The sequence below is a fragment of the Bombina bombina genome, chromosome 2 (assembly GCF_027579735.1).
Source record: "Bombina bombina isolate aBomBom1 chromosome 2, aBomBom1.pri, whole genome shotgun sequence".
NCBI lineage: Eukaryota > Metazoa > Chordata > Amphibia > Anura > Bombinatoridae > Bombina > Bombina bombina.
Window position 1 is genome coordinate 1139744385 of NC_069500.1, and position 17852 is coordinate 1139762236.

Consider the following 17852-nt stretch of genomic DNA (forward strand, 5'->3'; position numbering starts at 1 on the left):
AGGTCTCTTTCCTTGTAGGCCGCCAAGAGATCTCTGCAATCCGGTCTGGGAAGCTTCTTTTACTCTCAATATGGATATAGTCCAATCCAGCAGGGCTTTATACACTTTATGCAGGTCAATTTCTTTCTGGATGGGCATGCAAAATCATAATTACAAGGCGGATTGTAATTTTTCTTGTCAGAGCTCCCAGTTTAGCAGCCATCTTAGGCCATAGCCCGGACACGCCCCCCCCTCCTGTGATATTTTAACTGGCAAATAAAGATACGCTTTTATTTTCAAGTTTGTATGGAACTTTTCTTTACTTGCTATCTTTCAGTTCCTCTGCTGCTCCTGGCAGTCCTGTCATTACTGCTTTGTGGTTGTGAGTCATTGTCAATGACAAATAATAAGTTAGTAGCTAGCCACTGTGTCAAAGGGTGTAAGGCACATCTCTTAGATTTTTTTACTATAATTTATAGGCCTACTTGCTGCTGCTCCTGCTGCTGATCCTGCATTCCTGCTCTGTGGTTATCAGTAAACGACAATGCCAAATCCTTAGGAAACAGTGTGTACATTGAAGGCCCAATTACAGTCTTTAACCTCTAGTAATGGCACATGCCCCCAGGTCAGGGGTGTCCCTCTTAATCATGGGTCCAATTTGATGCTTACCTTTCTTAGGATTTTGCTGTTCCCCTTCCTTATACTTAATTTTATTTAAAATATAAGTAACCTTCAATACTACTACTGATCCTCCTAGACTTACTGTTAATACCTTCCATATATATTAAATCCTCCAGTACAGCTACTGGTTCTACTTCTATTGCTGTGTTGGTGTCTGTGTCCCAAATAAGGTACTTTACCAGAAACAGATGCTCAGCAGATATTAGGAATACCACCTTCAGGTTTCTGTCTGAGCCCCCAACTTTCTGAAATGATTTATGAAAACATTCTTTAATCTCAAAGCAAGAGCCACCTCTAATATTGCTGCTGCTTCTCCTAAACTCTTTGTGGTATAAAGAAAGCCACCTCCAATACAGCTGTTGCTGCAAAAGGTCTACTCTGCTCCCTATCATAACTAAATGGGATTTACTCATGTTACATGTATAACTGATACCACTGGATACATTAATTTTATTATAAGGACATTTTACTTATTTTTCACTCCCACAGGAAAAAATGCAAATACTCCTAATTATTATTATACCGTGTATAACATAAGGGACATTGTTTGCTTCTTATTCTTTTTAGGGCTGTATTGCGTAAATATTTAAATATGTCCTTCATATGCAGATTTATTCATTACACATAAAGTTGCTATTTAATTCTAGAACTGTTACATTTTTTAATTTAAAATTATTTCAGTAAAACTTACACCTAGATTACGAGTCTTGCGTTAGGGTTAAAAAGCAGCTTTAAGAGGTCCTAACGCTGCTTTTTACCTAACGCTGGTAATACGAGTCTTGAAATGACAGGCTCACCGCTCACTTTTTTGGCCAGAGTCGTTAATACCGCAAATCCACTTATGTAAATTGTGTATCCTATATTTTCAATGGGACTTGCATAACGCCAGTAGTAAGAGTCTGCAAAAAAGTGAGCGGTACAGCCTCTCCTGCCAAGCCTGGTACCGCATTTAAAAGTCAGTAGTTAAGAGTTTTATGGGCTAACGCCATAGCATAAAAACTCTTAACTAAAGTGCTAAAAAGTAAACTAAAACCCATAAACTACCTATTAACCCCTAAACCGAGGACCCCCCACATTGCAAACACAAAAAAAAATGTAACCCCTAATCTGCTGAACGGGACATCGCCGCCACTATAAAATATTTATTAACCCCTAAACCGCCACCCTCCTGCATCGCAAACACTAGTTAAATTTTATTAACCCCTAATCTGCCCTCCCTAAGATCGCCGTCACCTACCTACATTTATTAACCCCTAATCTGCCGCCGACAACGTTGCCACCACTATATTAAATTTATTAACCCCTAAATCTAAGTTTAACACCCCCATAACTTCAATATAATTTAAATAAATCTAAATAAAATAACTAAAATTCACTAAATTATTCCTATTTAATACTATACTTACCTATAAAATAAACTCAAATGCCTAGATTTAGAGTTCTGCGTTAGCCGTCAAAAGCAGCGTTAAGGGGTCCTAACGCTGCTTTTGGCCGCCCACTGGTATTTAGAGTCAGGCAGGTAAAGGTGTACCGCTCACTTTCAAGCCGCAACTTTTCCATACAGCAGATCCCCTTAAGCAAATTGCGTATCCTATCTTTTCAATGGGATCTTCCTAACGCCGGTATTTAGAGTCTTGGCTGAAGTGAGCGGTACACCCTTTACCGACAAGATTCCTACCGCCCATGGAAAGGCTGTAGTTGAGAGCTTTATGGGCTAACGCCGGTTTATAAAGCTCTTAACTACAGTGCTCTAAAATACACTAACATCCATAAACTACCTATGTACCCCTAAACCGAGGTCCCCCCACATCGCCGCCACTATAATAAATATTTTTAACCCCTAATCTGCCGACCGCACATCGCCGCCACCTACATTATCCCTATGAACCCCTAATCTGCTGCCCCTAACATCGCAGACACCTACATAATATTTATTAACCCCTAATCTGCCCCCCCCAACGTTGCCGCTACCTAACTACACTTATTAACCCCTAATCTGCCGACCAGACCTCGCTGCCACTATAATAATTGTATTAACCCCTAAACCGCTGCACTCCCGTCTCACAAACACTATAATAAATTGTATTAACCCCTAATCTGCCCTCTCTAACATCGCCGCCACCTAACTTCAAGTATTAACCCCTAATATGCCGACCGGACCTCGCCGCTACTATAATAAATGTATTAACCCCTAAAGCTAAGTCTAACCCTTATACCCCCCTAAATTAAATATAATTTTAAACTAACGAAATAAATTAAATCTTATTAACTAAAGTATTCCTATTTAAAACTAAATACTTACCTGTAAAATAAACCCTAATATAGCTACAATATAACACATAATTATATTGTAGCTATTTTAGGATTTATATTTATTTTACAGGCAACTTTGTATTTATTTTAACTAGGTACAATAGCTATTAAATAGTTATTAACTATTTAATAGCTACCTAGTTAAAATAATTACACAATTACCTGTAAAATAAATCCTAACCTAAGTTACAATTAAACCTAACACTACACTATCAATAAATTAATTAAATAAATTACCTACAATTACATACAATTAAATAAACTAAACTAAATTACAAAAAAAAAAAAAAAAATCAATTACAAAAAAAAAAAAAAGATTACAAGAATATTAGGCTAATTACACCTACTCTAAGCCCCCTAATAAAATAAAAAAGCCCCCCAAAATACTAAAGGTCCCTACCCTATTCTAAATTAAAAAGTAATCAGCTCTTTTACCAGCCCTTAAAAGGGCTTTTTGCGGGGCATGCCCCAAAGTAATCAGCTCTTTTGCCTGTAAAAAAAATACAACCCCCCCAACATTAAAACCCACCACCCACATACTCCTACTCTAACCCAAACCCCCCTTAAATAAACCTAACACTACCCCCCTGAAGATCTCCCTACCTTGAGTCGTCTTCACCCAGCCGGGCTGAAGTCTTCATCCGATGGGGCAGAAGAGGACATCCAGACCGGCAGAAGACTTCATCCTATCCGAGCAGAAGAGGACATCCGGACCGGCATACATCTTTATCCAAGCAGCATCTTCTATCTTCATCCATCCGGAGCGGAGCCATCTTCTTTCCAGCTGACGAGGATCCATCCTCTTCAACCGACGCCTACTCGCCAAATGAAGGTTCCTTTAAATGACCATTTGAATCAGCCAATCAGATTCAAGTTCAATCCGTTTGGCTGATCCAATCAGCCAATCAGATTGAGCTCGCATTCTATTGGCTGTTCCGTCGGTTGAAGAGGATGGATCCGCGCCGGCTGGAAAGAAGATAGCTCCGCTCCGGATGGATGAAGGTAGAAGATGCCGCTTGGATGAAGATGTCTGCCGGTCCGGATGTCCTCTTCTGCCCGGATAGGATGAAGACTTCTGCCGGTCTGGATGTCCTCTTCTGCCCCATCGGATGAAGACTTCGGCCCGGCTGGGTGAAGACGACTCAAGGTAGGGAGATCTTCAGGGGGGTAGTGTTAGGTTTATTTAAGGGGGGTTTGGGTTAGAGTAGGGGTATGTGGGTGGTGGGTTTTAATGTTGGGGGGGGGTTGTATTTTTTTTTACAGGCAAAAGAGCTGATTACTTTGGAGCATGCCCCGCAAAAAGCCCTTTTAAGGGCTGGTAAAAGAGCTGATTACTTTTTAATTTAGAATAGGGTAGGGACCTTTATTATTTTGGGGGGCTTTTTTATTTTATTAGGGGGCTTAGAGTATGTATAATTAGCCTAATATTCCTTTAATCTTTTTTTATTTTTTGTAATTTAGTGTTTTGTTTTTTTTGTAATTTAGTTTAGTTGATTTAATTGTATGTAATTGTAGGTAATTTATTTAATTAATTTATTGATAGTGTAGTGTTAGATTTAATTGTAACTTGGTTAGGATTTATTTTACAGGTCATTTTGTAATTATTTTAACTAGGTAGCTATTAAATAGTAAATAACTATTTAATAGCTATTGTACCTAGTTAAAATAAATACAAAGTTGCCTGTAAAATATATATAAATCATAAAATAGCTACAATATAATTATTCGTTATATTGTAGCTATATTAGGGTTTTTTTACAGGTAAGTAGTTTTAAATAGGAAAACTTTAGTTAATAAGATTTAAAGGACCAGTAAACACAATAGATTTGCATAATCAACAAATGCAAGTGTAAGGATTCCACTCCTGGTTTTCCTTTTTTCTTCTACAGCTCACCTTACACCTCTATTTAAGTCATGTCTCCGCCCCAAACAAGTGCTTAGTTATTAACTTCATATCAGCTAAGCTCTATGCATCTATTTCTTAACATGTGCATTATTTCACGAATTGAAGATATTTGCTACTTCAAGTATTTGGATTACAATTACCAGCAGGAACTGTTACTACAAACTGCTACCCAGTGAACGAATTTATTTCATCTAAGTTACTTTTACTCTGAGGATTGGATCTTTCTCATCAGACACCTGCAAGCAGTACAAACCGGGACTTTCAAGAAATAACCGCAAGTAACATAAAATCTTAAGTTGCTGCCACACAGTTAACTGATATAAATTGCTGCAATTGTTATCATATCGCTACTTCTGTTTCAATATAACTTTTTTCAACAAACCAGTTTCACTATAACGCTACGGTACAGCTCTGACGTCATCAGCAGGGGAACTCCTGTGTACTTGACACGCCCCTGTCAGCAGCTGCAATTTTCTGTGTTCTCTCTCACTACATATTACTCGGTTACTACTACAATAAGGTTAACGGTGGTTAGTCCATATAACTCTTGCTACCTATTTAAACAAAGGTCACAATATTGAAATTCACTGCTTACCAATCCTGAATATTATTTCAGAAATCTTGTACTTCATTTTCAGTTATATTTTGGAATATTGCTACACAGTAATTGTAGCTTATCTCTACAAATATATACTCATACTTCAATTCATCATATATTAAAACTCACTTTGAATCATCACAGCCTATACTGAAATAATAGTCTGTATTTCAAAGTGAAACATTCACACTTTAAGGCAGTTGAGATCCAACATAATAAAACTCATTACAGAATAACTAAGCCATTATTATGGATCCAGCCGAACTCCCACAAATTGTCTTTAACCTATCACAAAGGGTAGACCAACTCAGCCAGGGTCTAAGAGAATTACAATTGGAAAATGAGACTTTGAGAAACGTTATAAAAGATTCCATCAATCCTAAGCTACCAGCCCAAGAGACCTCTCCTGAACCCTTTGTTGCTCCTCCAGAATATTTTCAAGGAGACAGAAATCAATACCGCCACTTTAAGAATGCTTGCCTTCTTAATTTTTCTCTCAAGCCTAGGACCTATCCAAATGATAGGGTGAAAGTTCTCTGCATGATAAGCTACTTAAGGGGAGAACCCCGTATATGGGCTGACACACTATTTGAAACTAATAATCCGGTCCTATCCTCCTTTTCTGCATTTCTTGACGTCATGGATGAATTGTATAATGATACCAACCTCCAAATTACAGCTGAGAGCAAAATGAGGAAACTTAAACAAGGTTCCAGACCTGTGGAATATTACATCACTGAGTTCAAACAGTACTCCATTGACTCCCAATGGAATGCCATAGCCCTCAGAAATCAATTTAGGCTTGGTCTTTCCGATGAAGTCAAGGATGAATTAGCCAGAACAGAATTGCCAGAGACACTTGAGGCTCTTATGAAATTAAGTAGCCATATCGATAGAAGATTAAGGGAGAGAAGATCAGAACGACAATACTCAGACCAGCCATACAAAAAGGAAAAGGTTCCCAGTTCTAACCAACCTACTTTTAGGTCTACTAGTCCCAGCGGAGCTGAAGCTATGGATATCAGCATCTTCAGGGGTCCGCTATCACCGGATGAACGTATGAGAAGAAAGACCCGGGGCCTTTGCATGTATTGTGGTGATCCAGCTCACAGTCTTAAGGACTGCCCTATCATACCTCAGAAAAAGAACAGTAAGTGTAGCACTAACTTTACCTCTCAAGTAGTACTTAATAAACCACTTCACTGTTCTCTACTTTTGTCTTTACAGTGGGCAAGTAAACAGATCTCAGTCCCTGCTATCATTGACACCGGAGCTCAAGGCAACTATATTGACAGCTCATTAGTCTCTATCAATAAAATACCTCTGATTAAGAAATTGTCTCCTATTTCTCTTCGTGTTGTTGATGGCTCTGAGATTTCTTCTGGACCTATTACACATCATACCATTCCTCTTTCTGTCACAACATTAAACAATCATCATGAACATCTCTCTTTGATGTGATTACATCTCCATTATTTCCGATTGTTCTTGGGTTGGCTTGGTTACAACTACATGAACCTCAGATCAGTTGGAAATCTTTAGACATACATTTAAACTCTCAATATTGCCAACAAACTTGTATTAGGCAGTCACTACTTTCTCTGAACCCCACTCCTGACATTCTTGTACCAATTGAATACAGTCACTTTGCTGAGGTTTTCAGTAAAAAAGAGGCTGAAACACTTCCTCCTCATCGATCCTATGACTGCCCCATAGAGTTAAAACCAGGTACAACTCCACCTATAGGACATTTATATCCTCTATGTCAATCCGAATTAGACCATCTGAAAAACTATTTAGATGAGAATTTGAAGAAAGGATTCATTCGTCCTTCTGTCTCACCAGCTGGTGCTGGTATGTTTTTTGTCAGAAACAAGGATAACTCTTTACGCCCTATTATCGATTTTAGACAACTAAATAAGATCACCATAAAAAATTGCTACCCACTGCCACTCATTCCGGAACTCATAGAGAGACTAAGACATGCCACTATCTATACTAAATTGGATCTGAGGGGCGCATACAACCTTGTACGCATTAGAGAGGGGGATGAATGGCTCACGGCTTTTAGAACAAGATATGGGTTGTATGAATACCTAGTTATGCCTTTTGGACTCACCAACGCACCAGCAACCTTCCAATTCTTTATAAATGACATTTTTCATGATTTACTCGATATTTGTGTCATAGTTTATTTAGATGATATTCTGATTTATTCCTCCAATACTACTGACCACATCAAACACGTTAGTTGGGTTTTATCTCGTCTCCAGGTTCACCGACTTTATGCCAAACTGGAAAAATGCATTTTTCATACTACAACCATAGATTTCCTGGGTTATTCCATCAGCCCTGAAGGCATTCAAATGCAAGAAGGAAAAGTTGAGGCAGTAAAATCCTGGCCAACTCCTATGAACAGAAAAGATCTACAAAAATTCCTCGGATTCAGTAATTATTACAGGAAATTCATCCGAAATTTCTAGAATATTTCGAAACCTCTTACCAAACTTACTAGTTCCAATTGCGTGTTCAGATGGTCGAAAGAAGCTGCTGATGCTTTCAATTTCCTCAAGGAGTCCTTTTCCTCAGCTCCTATTTTAAAGTATCCTGATCCCGATCTACAATATATATTGGAAGTGGATTCTTCGGATTATGCACTCGGTGCAGTCTTATCACAACGTAAGACACTCAAAGAACCTCTATTTCCTATCGGCTTCTTTTCAAAAATTATGACCTCTGCAGAAATGAATTACTCCATAGGGGATAAAGAATTACTAGCCATCAAAAGAGCTTTGGAATTTTGGAGACATCTCCTAGAAAGTACATCTCATCCCATTATAATTTATACAGACCATCGTAACCTTGAGTTTCTACAGAACAACAAAACTTTATCTGGGAGACAGGTTAGATGGAGCCTCTTCTTCAGTCATTTTGATTTCCAGATTTTGTATAGACCTGGATCGAAAAATGGAAAGGCAGATGCACTCTCCCGCAGAGATCCTAGACCCATTCCTGAATATACACCTAGTTGTATCCTACCACCCTCTAAATTCCTCGCTTCATTATCTATATCAGTTCCAGACTATGAAGCCGCCTTAGGGTTGGAAAAACAAGCACTTCTGAACTCCCTAATTAAGAAAGATGGATTATATTATCATGGTTCTCAAATATACGTACCTGAACCACTCAGAGCACAAATTATTAAAGAACACCATGATCCTCCCTTACTTGGTCATGTAGGTATCAGACGCACTAAGGAATTAGTAAGCAGAACTTACTGGTGGCCATCCATGGAAAATTCTATCAAGCTCTACATTCAGCAATGTATTACTTGCTCAGTATCCAAACCCGAGAGAAGACCTCCCTATGGACTCCTTATGCCTTTGGACATACCCAATTCACCCTGGGCTCACATTGGTATGGATTTTATCGTAGAATTACCACCAAGCTCTGGTTTCACCACCATTTTAGTCGTTACTGACCACTTTACTAAAATGGCACATTTTATTGCTTACCACAAGTTGCCTACTTCTTCAGAAACTGCACATTTGTTTCTGAACAACATTGTAAGGCATCACGGTTTACCGACTGTTTTGTTTACAGACAGAGGTAGCCAATTTACCTCAAGGTTTTGGAAGACACTCACTACAAGTCTGCAAATTGAACAACGGCTAAGTACTGCTTTCCACCCACAAACGAACGGACAAACTGAAAGATTGAACCAATGGCTCGAACAATACTTACGTTGCTACTGCTCATACCATCAACATAAATGGTCATCTTTTCTTGCTATGGCAGAATTTTCCTACAATAACACTATCAACAGTACCACCAATTACTCTCCCTTTTTTGCTAATTATGGGTTCAATCCTAGATTCAATTTTCAGCATTCCTCTTCTGAAAATACACCATCTGTTGACGAATTACTACAACGCCTATCTGAAAACTTCCATCATCTATCTACTAACATACAACATGCACAAGCATCTCAGAAAAAGTATTATGACTTAAGACGTAGAGTTGCTCCAAAGTATGAAGTAGGAGACTTCGTGTGGTTGTCAACCAAAAATATCAAGTTACATCTTCCCAAGAAGAAATTGGCTAGTCTATTCATAGGCCCATTCAAGATCACTCACATAGTAAATGAGAATGCAGTTACCTTGGATCTACCTGATAATTTGGTAATACACCCTACCTTCCATGTCTCTTTACTGAAGCCTTATACGGGTCGACACCCTCCTACTCCTCTCCTTCCTCCTGATCCGGTATGCCTGGACACAAACATGTACGAAGTTCAGGATCTCTTGGATTCAAGATATTATAATGGTGAACTTCAGTATCTAGTGAGATGGAAAGGGTTTTCATCTGAAGAAGACTCTTGGGAGCCTCATACTCATATTGATGCTACAAGGCTTGTTGCACGTTTCCATAGACGTTTTCCCCACAGACCAAAACATCCAGCCGTGGTCGGCTTGCTTGAGGGGGGGGACGTGTAAGGATTCCACTCCTGGTTTTCCTTTTTTCTTCTACAGCTCACCTTACACCTCTATTTAAGTCATGTCTCCGCCCCAAACAAGTGCTTAGTTATTAACTTCATATCAGCTAAGCTCTATGCATCTATTTCTTAACATGTGCATTATTTCACGAATTGAAGATATTTGCTACTTCAAGTATTTGGATTACAATTACCAGCAGGAACTGTTACTACAAACTGCTACCCAGTGAACGAATTTATTTCATCTAAGTTACTTTTACTCTGAGGATTGGATCTTTCTCATCAGACACCTGCAAGCAGTACAAACCGGGACTTTCAAGAAATAACCGCAAGTAACATAAAATCTTAAGTTGCTGCCACACAGTTAACTGATATAAATTGCTGCAATTGTTATCATATCGCTACTTCTGTTTCAATATAACTTTTTTCAACAAACCAGTTTCACTATAACGCTACGGTACAGCTCTGACGTCATCAGCAGGGGAACTCCTGTGTACTTGACACGCCCCTGTCAGCAGCTGCAGATTTCTGTGTTCTCTCTCACTACATATTACTCGGTTACTACTACAATAAGGTTAACGGTGGTTAGTCCATATAACTCTTGCTACCTATTTAAACAAAGGTCACAATATTGAAATTCACTGCTTACCAATCCTGAATATTATTTCAGAAATCTTGTACTTCATTTTCAGTTATATTTTGGAATATTGCTACACAGTAATTGTAGCTTATCTCTACAAATATATACTCATACTTCAATTCATCATATATTAAAACTCACTTTGAATCATCACAGCCTATGCTGAAATAATAGTCTGTATTTCAAAGTGAAACATTCACACTTTAAGGCAGTTGAGATCCAACATAATAAAACTCATTACAGCAAGATAACAAGACAATACTCTGCATTTACTCTGAATTTCAAATGAGTAGTAGATTATTTTCTAACACATTTCAAAGTTATGTCTATTTCCACTCCCCCTGTACCATGTGATAGCAATCAGCCAATCACAAATGAATATACGTATAGTCTGAGTTCTTGCACATGCTCAGTAGGAGCTGGTGACTCAAAAAAGTGTAAATATAAAAGGCTGTGCACATTTTTTTAATGGAAGTAAATTGGAAAGTTGTTTAAAATTACATGCTGTATCTGAATCATGAAAAATTAATTTAACCTGAGTGTCCCTTTAATTTATTTCGTTAGATTAAAATTATATTTAATTTAGGGGGGTGTTAGGGTTAGGGTTAGACTTAGCTTTAGGGGTTAATACATTTATTATAGTAGCGGCGAGGTCCGGTCGGCAGATTAGGGGTTAATACTTGAAGTTAGGTGGCGGCGATGTTAGGGAGGGCAGATTAGGGGTTAATACTATTTATTCTAGTGTTTGTGAGACGGGAGTGCGGCGGTTTAGGAGTTAATACATTTATTATAGTGGCGGCGAGGTCTGGTCGGCAGATTAGGGGTTAATAAGTGTAGGTAAAGTAGGCGCGACTTTGGGGGGGCAGATTAGGGGTTAATAAATATAATATAGGGGTCGGTGGTGTTAGGGGCAGCAGATTAGGGATTCATAGGGATAATGTAGGTTGCAGCGGTGTACAGAGCGGCAGATTAGGGGTTAATAATAAAATGCAGCTGTCAGCGATAGAGGGGCGGCAGATAGGGGTTAATAAGTGTAAGGTTAGGGGTTTTTAGACTCGGGGTTCATGTTAGGGTGTTAGGTGTAGACTTAGAGAGTATTTCCCCATAGGAAACAATGGGGCTGCGTTGGGAGCTTAACGCTGCTTTTTTTGCAGGTGTTAGGGTTTTTTTTCATCCCAAACTGCCCCATTGTTTCCTATGGGGGAATCGTGCACGAGCACGTTTTGCCATCTTACCGCTACCGTAAGCAACGCTGGTATTGAGGGTTGAAGTGGCGGTAAATTAGGCTCAACGCACCCTTTTTGGAGCCTAACGCACCCTTTTTGGAGCCTAACGCAGCCCCTCAGATAACTCTAAATACCAGTGTTGTTTGGAGGCAGCGGTAGGAAAAAAAGCTGCGTTAGCTACGCGGGTCTTTACTGACAAAACTCTTAAATCTAGCCGAAAGATAGCTACAATATAACTAATAGTTAATTGTAGCTATCTTAGGGTTTTTTTTTTTTTTATTTTACAGGCAACTTTGTATTTATTTTAACTAGATACAATAGTTATTAAATAGTTATTAACTATTTCATAGCTACCTAGTTAAAAAAATTCAAATTTACCTGTAAAATAAATCCTAACCTAAGATACAATTACACCTAACACTACACTATAATTAAATTAATTACCTAAACTAACTACAATTAAATACAATTGAAAAAATTATCTAAAGTACGAAAAAAACCCACTAAATTACAGAAAATAATAAAATAATTTCAAGTTTTTAAAACTAATTACACCTAATCTAATCCCCCTAATAAAATAAAAAAGCCCCCCAAAATAATAAAAAGCCCTACCCTAAACTAAATTACAAATAGCCCTTAAAAGGGCCTTTTGCGGGGCATTGCCCCAAAGTAATCAGCTCTATTACCTGTAAAAAAAATATACAATACCCCCCCAACATTAAAACCCACCACCCACACACCCAACCCTACTCTAAAACCCACCCAATACCCCCTTAATAAAACCTATCTCTAACCCCTTGAAGATCACCCTACCTTGAGAAGTCTTCACCCAGCCGGGCCGAAGTCCTCAACGAAGCCGGGCACAGTGGTCCTCCAGACGGGCAAAAGTCTTCATCCAGGCGGCATCTTCTATCTTCATCCATCCGGTGCGGAGCGAGTCCATCTTCAAAACATCTGACGCGGAGCATCCTCTTCTAGCGACGTCTTCAAACAGAATTAAGGTAGAAAAAATCCTATTGGCTTATACAATCAGCCAATAGGATTTTTTCTACCTTAATTCCGATTGGCTGATAGAATTCTATCAGCCAATCGGAATTTAAGGGACGCCATCTTGGATGATGTCATTTAAAGGAACATTCATTCTGTTTGAAGACGTCGCTACAAGAGGATGCTCCGCGTCGGATGTCTTGAAGATGGACCCGCTCCGTGCCGGATGGATGAAGATAGAAGATGCCGCCTGGATGAAGACTTCTGCCCATCTGGAGGACCACTTCGCCCGGCTTCGTGGAGGACTTCGGCCAGCTGGGTGAAGACTTCTCAAGGTAGGGTGATCTTTAAAGGGTTAGTGTTAGGTTTTATTAAGGGGGTATTGGGTGGGTTTTAGAGTTGGGTGTGTGGGTGGTGGGTTTTAATGTTGGGGGGGTAATGTATTTTTTTTACAGGTAAAAGAGCGGATTACTTTGGGGCAATGCCCCGCAAAAGGGTAGGGCTTTTTATTATTTTGGGGGGCTTTTTTATTTTATTAGGGGGATTAGATTAGGTGCAATTAGTTTAAAAAACTTGTAATTATTTTATTATTTTCTGTAATTTAGTGTTTTTTTTCGTACTTCAGATATTTTTTTTCAATTGTATTTAATTGTATTTAATTTAGGTAATTAATTTAATTATAGTGTAGCGTTAGGTGTAATTGTAACTTAGGTGAGATTTTATTTTACAGATAAATTTGTATTTATTTTAGCTAGGTAGCTATTAAATAGTTAATAACTATTTAATAACCATTGTACCTAGTTAAAATAAATACAAAGTTGTCTGTAAAATAAAAATAAACCCTAAGCTAGATACAATGTAACTATTCGTTATATTGTAGCTATCTTAGGGTTTATTTTATAGAAAAGTATTTAGTTTTAAATAGGAATAATTTAATGAATGATAGTAATATTTATTTATATTTATTTAAATTATATTTAAGTTAGGGGGGTTAGGGTTAGACTTAGATTTAGGGGTTAATAACTTAAGTATAGTAGCGGCAACGTTGGGGACATCAGATTAGGGGTTAATAATTGTAGGTAGGTTGCGGCGACATTGGGGGTGGCAGATTAGGGGTTAATAAATATAATGTATGGTTCGGAGATGTTGGGGCCAGCAGATTAGGGGTTCATAAGTATAATGTAGGTGGCGGCGGTGTCCGGAGCGGCAGATTAGGGGTTAATAATATAATGCAGGTGTCAGTGATGTTGGGGACGGCAGATTAGGGGTTAATAAGTGTAATATTAGGGGTGTTTAGTCTCAGGGTTCATGTTAGGGTGTTAGGTGAAGACATAAAAAGTATTTCCCCATAGGAATCAATGGGGCTGCGTTAGGAGCTTTACGCTGCTTTTTTGCAGGTGTTAGGTTTTTTTTCAGCCGGCTCTCCCCCATTGATTCCTTTGGGAAATCGTGCACATTTTGCCAGCTTACCGCTAACTGTAAGCAGCGCTGGTATTGAGCTGAGATGTGGAGCTAAATTTTGCTCTACGCTCACTTTTTTTGCGGCTAACACCGGGTTTCTAAAGACCCGTAATACCGGCGTTACTGTAGGTGAGCGGTAAGGAAAAACTGCTCGTTAGCAACGCACAGCATTACCGACAAAACTCGTAATCTAGGCGTTAGTATTTTGAAACATCTCTTATTTTATATTTTACCCAGATTAACTGTTAAGGATGCTGTGATCCACTATATCGGACTTTATTAGGATATGTAGAACCAATCCAATTTGTGATCTGACTTATGAAAAAAATTTTTCAGAGTTTTAAAGATTTGAACATTTTAAATTACAGGTAAAGAAAAAAAAAAATCAGGATATTCAGGAAAGTACCTGCAGTTTTAACATCTACTTCATAGTGAATACTCCATTGTCTCCTATTAATCTATAATTATATTAATAAAATTTTACTAGAAGATGAAGTTTACTTAAAAATGTGAATGAATGTCAGTATGTCACATATAGTTTGTAGGAGGCATGGCATGACAGCACAGTACAGTCTGTGTATGTGTGTGTGTGCATATATATATATATATATATATATATATGCTGTATTAGGCTACAATGTGTGATTTTGTAAAATTTTGGGATGGTGGTGTGCCGCAGGATTTTTTCATGTAAAAAAGTGTGCCACAGCAAAAAAAGGTTGAAAATCACTGACCTACATTGATGATGTAAAGTAAAGGATCCCATTTAAATATATCACCAAACCTAATTAACATACCAAATAAACCCTAAAACTACATAATCCCCACCACAAACTATCCTACACTACTTAATACCAATAACCCCACAGCAAACTACCAATAACCTATTAACCCCTAACTACAAATACCCACTGCAAAACTACCCCTAACCGGCCAATACCCCACCGCAAACTACCCCTAACCTGTTAACACACTATCTGCGATACCCCCTCCGCAAACTACGCCTAACCTATTAACCCTCTAACCACCAATACCCCACCACAAACTATCCCTGACCTATAAACCCCTAACTGACAAAACTACCCCTATATTACTCCCCCTAACAGCTAACCCCCCAAGACCCCTAACCTAAGACCTCCTAAATTACACAAAATAAAAAAACACTACTACATTACCAAAAATATAAAAAAAACAACAACCAGTAAGCCTATTCTAAAACTAAAGTCCCCTATAAAAAAAAGCCCACCCTAAAATAAAAAAACCCTATACTAACAATAAAATCTACTTTGTCGGAGTGTGTCCTAGTTAATGTGATTATCTCTTTTACATAAAACAAATCCCTATAAAAAGTTACTAGTCCCTTCAATATGATTTCGCACTTGTCTGCTGCAATTTCTTAGTTGTTTCAGACTAAATAGCACATGAAAATTACTACTCCATATACTTACTAACATATCTAATCAAATATACTTTGGCTTTTTTCAAAACTTTTAGAAGTCAAAATATAATGAAAGCTGTTATGATATTCATATAAATCATAAGTGGTGTTCACTGGTTTGATTGAACTGATTGTTCCTTATTGTTGATGTAGTTGTGCAAAGCATATTATTTACAGTACTATTACAATCAATGCACTGTTTAACTTATAAATATATGTTTGAGTTGTATGTGATTTCCCACATCTTGTCAGTACAAATAAATACTGTTAAGCCCAGAGACAATATATATTCAACATAAATCATCATATCTACCCAGACAAATTATTTTTGGAGTTATGATAAATTGATAAACATCACTAGTTGTGTTTCTTGAATACATATTTTTGTTGTGACATGTTATGCTTTTTGTGCACATTTTCCTGTTTTTAATCAGTTATAACAAAGTACATCTTTTTTATGATTTGTTTGTATCATTCTTATGATCCATTGAATTTCTATAATGAACAATTGTTTGTATAATTTCTGGCAAGTGTACAATGCAATACACTTGAAAAGTTAATTTAATTTACAATACAGCAAAATGGAAAGCAAATACATTAGCTATTCTTAGTCAGAGGCCTGTCTGGAAACATATTTAAGAACGAAGGATGGTTACATAATCCATTCCAAAGAAAATTTATTTTTTAATTACAATAAGAAAATGTACCTGTTTTTACAGTTTATCATGATTGCAAATTAGCATAGGCATTTTGATTAGGCATTCAATAGTAATTGCCATTTTTCAACTGCTTAAAAATCTTGAATTGGATTTTTAGTCACTAGAAATTATGGAAGTTTGAAATTAACAGAGTATTTAAAGCTATTAAAAGTAAAACATGATGATTCATAAATGACATAATGAGGAATATGTAGCTAAAGTTGTAACCAAGAGTTCTATATTCTCCTATATTCTTGAACACTGTCAGGGATACAGAATTTGTGCTGTTGAGATTACCTAGGGTTACTCAGTAAATCTATAGAAGCACTTCCGGTGGGAGGAGCGAAGGGAGAGAAGCAGGCTATGTGAGCTCCGTTACCTTCCTTGCAAAAACCTGTTTTAGCTAGCACTTTCCCCGCTCCCATGCAACCGCCTTGCAGAACCTTGGACCGGGAACAACACCGGGCGATAGTATCAGCTGGCACCTAAGCGTGTGGATTAAAACAACTCCCTAACCGCGGAAGTCAGAGTGGAGGAGACGGAGCGCATAGACGCCATCTTGGATGCACCGCGGCTCCACACGGAGCTTGAAAAGGCGATTCCACTACTCAGAAGGCACACGCATCTCCCGAAGCCAAGAAACATCACCTCACAATGCTGGTAGTGAGAGACAGCGGAGGCTGGGAGCTGAGAGGTCACGACGGCTTTCCATACAGGAAAATAGGATGCTGCAGGAGGTAATATAGTCACCACTCACACTAAATACACTCATATGTCCTCTATTAGGCTAGTGTCACGTATCTCACCCCCTATATCACGCACAAGTGTTGTTGCTGCATTGCAGGAGAGATGAAGGGGTTGCAGCTCATATCGATAATATTAACACACTAGATCGAGGAGTTTGTGGCTACTGCACTGTGCATTTAATAAGAGGCCTGCTGATATTCTCTACACATCACTATTCAGGGGCAGCTGCTGCTGCTACATGAGTACACTGTCATCACTCCCTGAATGACTGAAAGCCTCATACGTTGACCTCATCATTAATTCAAATAAACCACACAAGGGGCCTGTTTTGGGACACAACTATGATCTAGCCTAAGGCTGTTTTATGAAACTCCTTGTCCTCAGCCCCAGTGAAAGATTTATGGAGAGGTGTCCACTTGGCTATTGCCTCTTGTGAACCCCGACTGCATTTTGCCTGTTGCTGATATTGTGTCTGTGATATACTTAGTTCAGATCATATTAAGAGCCATACCATGAAAGCTATCCAGGGGTTGTAATCCCTGTGCCATACAGACTCAAAGACTGACAGCTAGCGTATGCAGAAGTATTATAGCAGCTTCCACAAAACTACCAATAAAATGGCATCAAAGAACCAAAACCACAGATAGGCGAACCAAAACATCAAGCAGAGATGCATCCTGCCC

At 38.3% G+C, this 17852-nt stretch overlaps 1 protein-coding gene and 1 long non-coding RNA gene across 2 annotated transcripts in view; one reads left to right on the forward strand and one right to left on the reverse strand.

The window, feature by feature from the left end:
* SPOCK3 (SPARC (osteonectin), cwcv and kazal like domains proteoglycan 3) overlaps nucleotides 1-17852 on the reverse strand; it is a 672113-nt gene that overhangs the window by 496107 nt on the left and 158154 nt on the right. The gene's annotated exons all lie outside the window — the stretch shown is intronic.
* On the forward strand, nucleotides 6488-6815 carry LOC128650115 (uncharacterized). The gene is made up of 2 exons (XR_008400724.1): nucleotides 6488-6627; nucleotides 6705-6815. It is a non-coding gene; the product is annotated as an uncharacterized LOC128650115 (long non-coding RNA).